Here is a 6,000-nt window from a genome sequence, read left to right on the forward strand (position 1 = left end):
CTTGGAGGGAAGAGTCTGACTGGCTTTCCTCCCGTGATGGTCTGAACGCTCAGATCTCAGCCTCGCAGGTGGCCTGGGTGACAAGCACGAGCCACTGATGCCACCCTCTGTATTCCTGGAAGCTCAGCCTAGACCAGTGAGGCTCACCCAAGCCTCAGCTTCCACCCTCCTGTCTGCTTGTCTCAGTGCCCGGCACAGGCCAGCCAGGCCGAAGCAAGCTTCGTGATGCCTGTACTTAAGCCTCAGAGGGGGAAAGTGAAATCAAGCCACATGCTCACAGGACCTGCACAGGGCTGGCACCTGGTGCTGCCCCGAGGCCTTGTCTGCTCACCTTCAGCACCCTCCCGTTTCTGGATTCTGGCTCACTGCTGGGGACTGAGGCGGGGGAAGGGAGAGGGCTGCCAGGCAGGAGCTGCCACTTTATCTGCATCCCCACAGCTGCCATGGCCCAAGTCCAGGTTCACCTTGTGGACTCCCTGTCCCATGCATGCTGGCTGAGACAGTGCCGGCTCCACTCTTAGCTCTGCCTCTCCATTTTGACCGTAGCAGGCTCCACCCAACTCCTTCCTGCAGAGCTTCTCTGCCTGCTAGCATGGCTGCCACGTAGAACAGAAACCTCGCGTGGGGTGTCTGCCCGCTGCGCCAGCTCTGTGCTCATTCCCGACTCTTCAATGTCTTGAAGAGGGCCTGGGCACTGTCCCTAAGCTCTTTCGCTCAAGGTTACGATTCTACTACTCTAAGCCACAGCACCACTTCTGGTTTTCCAGTGGTTAATTGGAGATAAGAGTTTCATGGACTGTCCTTGCCCAGGCTGGCTTTGAACTGCCATCCTCAGCCTCCTAAGTAGCCAGGATTACAGGCGTGTGAGCCACCAGCGTCTGGCCCCTCAGTGTCATTTTGTAGTAATCTGGCTTCCTCTGGCCCAGAAGCTCCCACGTGGGCTTCAGTCCCACGCCTCCCGTGGCTTCCGTGGCTTCCCACAACCTCCATGTTCCACACGATTCCCATGTAACTCAGCTCCAACTCCCGGCCCACCCACTGTGCTCAAGGCTTGGCCCGTGGCAGCCCCCCTGAGACACGTCCTGCCCCCTTCCTGCCCCTCCTGCAGTGGCTCAGGGGCACGGTGCCAACAGGGTTACACTCATGACATGCCAGGCTCAGAAGGAACGTCCCTGTGGGGAGGAGAAGCAGAACACGCCATCCTCTTCCGATCACCCCTCCTTCCCAGCGCTCCGGGGCCAGGGCCTCCCTGTCCAAATCTGTCTCCATTCTTGGCAGTGAGATGTTGCAGTGGCCTGCTTCCACGTCCCACTCTTCTACTGGACGGTGACTCCCCTCCCCAGTGTGCCCTGGCAAGCGGGAAATGGAGGAGGAAACAGGCAGCGACTCGAGAAAATCGCAAATAACTTGGGCCCAAGATGAAATTTAATTTTGAAGGCTGAATCACAACAGACCGCGTTGCCAGCTGGTCCCAGGCAGTGGCCTTCCCCAGTAGGCAGCTTCACCTGACAAGGAAGGCCAGGTGGACTCCGCCCTCCGCGCTGAAGCACAGCATAGAAATCTGCCAAACGTGAGTGGTGACTGGCACCCCACAGTGACTACCAAACCGCTGGAGACAGGGAACTCAATAGTGGGCCCTTTGCTGGTGGCACACAAGAGCAGGCACGTGCAGGTGCAGCAGGGATGTAACCAGTAATGAGGTGTTAGTCACAGCACCGCGGGCCAGCTGGCCTGCCAGCGAGCGACTGGACGTTCAAGCGCAGGGCTCGGCAGTGCAGTGGTACCTGAGCACCCCCCCCCCCCCCCACTGGACTGTGAGGAGGGCCTTTGAGGCTCAGGCTTGGCTAGCCACTCAGAATGGCTTCCAAGTTCCCTGTGTCCTTTTCCTGGGCAGAATACCTTCTCTCAGACTAGTCTGGCTTGCTCACAGTGGCTGGAATGAGGCTCTGCTCGTTCAGTATCTTTTATTGTCTGAACTCAAAAGGGTTTTCCCAACAGCAGGTCAGGAAAAACACATCGCAGGACACAGAATAAGAATCTGTAGAAAAGAGAGAACGCAGCCAAAACCCAGCAGCACTAGAATTTTGATGGACCTGAGTTCCAAGTAAGTAATATGAGACAGGTGGCCCTGTGGAAAGCCAGGCACAGGGCAGGTTCTCAGCACGCACCTCCAGAGCTAGCTAGCCTGCCTCCTGGGATGCAGTCCTGAAGGCTGAATCATTTTAATAGGCATTCAGAATGCTTCCTGCATGCCAGGGTGCCAAGGACTGGAGCTCAGACAGGCGAGGCCTCACCCCAGTTCTCAGTGAGCGCTGGCTCGGGACAGTGTACTGACTACAATGATGAGAAGGCAGGTGCTATGACTGGAAGGCAAGGACACTGCCCCACACACAAGGACAAAGGGTTCAGGGAAGGATTTTTAGAGCCAAAGCTTGCCCCAGCTGGGACCTGAAGAATAACAAAGAATAAGGAAGTATCTGAGACAGCATGCGCAAAGGACAGGGCCACAAAAGACAGAACGCACCTGGAGCCGGGGCACAGGCCAGTGAGCATCCCTGCGCTCAGATTAAGTAAGGCGTGCTACAGTCCAGCTCACAGGCTGAAGGAGCCTTAGGGCCCAGGAGTCTCTGTGCTGTCCCCAAGGGACAGCGTCCTGAAGTCTGGGAGTGAGATACCTTCCCTACACCACAACTTGATCCTCCTAAGGCCTGCAGGTATCCAAGTCAGGAAGGCTAGAAGGATTTTTGCTAGCATAGGAACGGTGTGGGGTAATCAGGGATCAGAAGCAAAATGACTCAAGGAAAGGCTGGCAGGACAGAGCTGAGGAAGCTTTTGGTGGGGCCCAGGAATGAGCTGCACTCAGAACAGTCAACAGGCTTTTATTGGTAACAATAGAAGAGTGTGTAGCATCCAATTATAACTGTAACAAGCATTTGTGATGATACACACTGGCACTTGGGAGGCTGAGTCGGGAGGAACCACAAGTTTGAGGGCAACCCAGGCTACAGAGCAAGGCTCTGTCTCAAAAAACAAAACCAAGAGCAACAAAACTGAACGAACTATGTAAGGATCAGGGAGACACACAGTTTCAGACATAGTTAGAGAAACAGTCCAAGCTGTGTCCGGAGCAGTCTCAGCCATTTGAGCACGCCCTGGTGTCAGGAGGGAAACCACCATTGCTTACACACACCCTAGAAGCGGGAGCTGTAAACCTTGCGCAGACAGAGGCGTACTCCGCAGTGTCAGCTTTTCCTCATCTTTGTCCAAGGAGGCCCCCAGAGTGGGAAAAGATTGGAGAGTGAACATCAGACATCTACCCTTAGGCCATTCTTTCCAAAGTCCTGCTTGCTTTAGCAGCAAGGGGTTCTGGAGAAGCAAGGCATTGCTAAGAATTCTGCGACTGTGGATCCTTGGGCCTGAAGGGTTTTGACCCCCTTCCCCCAAACTCCGAACACTCTTCCAGGACTAATCTGTAGTATAAAAAATGCTATCTTTTGAGATAAGTGACACCTAATCTAAAGGCTTCCCTAAAGGTAAGCACAGGTAAGACAATAAAGTCTCCGGAAGGACAGAGGAGCCACTGGAGTTTGTACCTTTAGTGTCTGATATCCCTGAAACAGCTCTCCACTCTACCCCCATCCACCAAGCCAACAGCTAATCAATTAGCCTTCTGTTCTCTTACTGCTTTTCTTTGTGCCTGTGCTATGGCTTGAACTCTAGGATCCTCATGCTCACTCAGCTTTTCCAATATGGCAGGTGCCCTACCATTTGAGCCACACCTCCACTAATGGCTTTTTACTGGTTAGAGACAAGAGTCTCAGGGGTTTGTTTATCTGAAGTAGCTTCAAACTGATTCTCAGATCTCAACCTCCTGAGCAGTTAGCATTATAGGCATGAGCCATTGGTACCCAGCTTTTATTTCCTAATTGTTTAAGGATGTAATATTTACGAGTACCAAATTCTTGGGCCTAGGGCTGGGAAAGTGGCTTAATGGTGCTTATCTAGCATGCACGAAGTCCTGGGTTCAAATCCTCAGTAACACATAAGCAGAAAAAGCAGGAAGTGATGCTATGGCTGAAGTGGTAGAGTGCTAGCCTTAAGCAAAAAAAGCTTAGGGACAGTGCCCAGGCCCTGAGTTCAAGCCTCATGACTGGCAAAAAAAAAAGGAGGGTCTGGCACTCAAGGCCTTTCCCAGTGTGCCACCAGCCTAACTCCCTACCTTCCCCTCCCTCTCTTCTCCTTAGGGCTCCCGACACTGCCCTTCTCCAACAGCTGAAGGCGGGACCATGGCTCTGTGACTCCATACATACCATTCCTCTGTCTGGAGCGTTCTCTCTCATACGTTTATCATTAAAACGAAGCTTCAAGCCCTTCTCTGAGTCCCTCTGCCCACCACCCTCTAGCTGGATGTTAGTCCCTTTACACCACAGCATGCTCTGTCCACTATTCTTTTGTTCTTGTTGTTGTTGGTTGTGAGGCCTAAACTCTGGGCCTGGGCGCTGCCCTCAGCTCTTCAGCTCAAGGCTAGCGCTCTACCACTTGAGCCACAGTGCCACTTCCGGCTTTTTTCTTTTTGCTTACGTGGTGCTGAGGAATCGAACCCAGGGCCTCATGCATGCAAGGCAAGCGCTCTATCACTGAGCCACCTTCCCAGCCCCCTGTCCACCATTCTTAAAACATCTATTACCACACATTTCTTTGCCTGTTTCCTCACCCCTCTGTAAAGCAACTTAAAAGTAGAGATCCAATCTCAGTGCTCTCTGTGTCCTCAGCACAGTGCCTCCTCATATGAAGTCAACAAATGTTGAGAGAGAATAAGGAAACTCTTTGGACGATGAATTCAGTCTGGTTCTTAGTAAAAGGCCTGAGGTTTTGTTTCATTGATATTATCTCCATTTGGAAGGTGACGGCTACAAACAGCCACTGAAATTACTGCTTCAAGTTGAAAAGGGCTTCTTTCTTCCATTCACAGAGTTGTCATAACAGAAAAGGTATGCTCAAACAGGTAAAACATTGAACAGGGTAAACCTTAAGTGCTTTTTTACAACCTGTTTCATTGTCCTATGTACTTGAAACCAGCAACCATCCAGAAGCAAACACTTCACTATGCTTTTTGAGGTTGGCTCAGTCTCTAATGAGAATTAAGACCAATACGGTGTGCCCAAGGTCACAGACCTGCTGGACAGTCCTGACAGGTGTGGTTAGCTAGAGCTAGCAAGGCCCTCCTGCAGGTGAACTTGCAGACACAGGGGGGTGAGTTTTATGGTTGTTATGAAAACCCTACCCAGATTACTAGATTACTTCTGCATCCCAGAAGGTCACCCTTAATCCAGCTGAAAGCCACTGCACCAGTCCTCTAGCTAACACCTATCACCACGACAACAGAACCTTGATTCCTTTCAACAACCACTTAGAGAGAACCTGGCCCACCCTATGCAGGCAATGGGGGACACAGGGAGGCGCAAAGATGGACGCGATGTGGCCCCAGCCCATTCACAGACTAGCCACCCAGTAAGAACTTCCCATAAAGGCTTCATCTGAATACCAAGGAGATTAGCTGAGGATCAACCCTCAGAATTAGAAAATAACTGCTTGCTGTGGTCATACCACTTGCTCTGAATGGTACCTGTAAAATCTTTGAGATTTCTGGATCTCATTCTCATTTCAGTTCATTTTCTCCTTAAAGAGGAAGAGGAAGGGGGGGGGGTAGGGAGGGAGAGGGACTCACTTGTCTTCAAAACAATCAAACAAACGTTTATAAGGTCGTACTATGAACTGAGTATAAAACGTGAAACACAGGCCTTGCTCTCAAATAGAGGAAATGACAACACAAGCCAAATTATGGAAGAACTCTGCAAATTGCCCGGAAAGTACCTGCTGACTCCGGGGCAGTGTAATGAAGAAGGGCATCTTCCAGCCCCTCGACCCACCCTGGAAAGGCGGGCAGACGCCTTTGGTCTGGAGAGAGACACGGTCACCGCACCGTCACCACGACAGCTG

Source organism: Dipodomys spectabilis, unplaced genomic scaffold (assembly GCF_019054845.1).
Source record: "Dipodomys spectabilis isolate Male_0828 unplaced genomic scaffold, ASM1905484v1 ptg000231l, whole genome shotgun sequence".
Taxonomy (NCBI): domain Eukaryota; kingdom Metazoa; phylum Chordata; class Mammalia; order Rodentia; family Heteromyidae; genus Dipodomys; species Dipodomys spectabilis.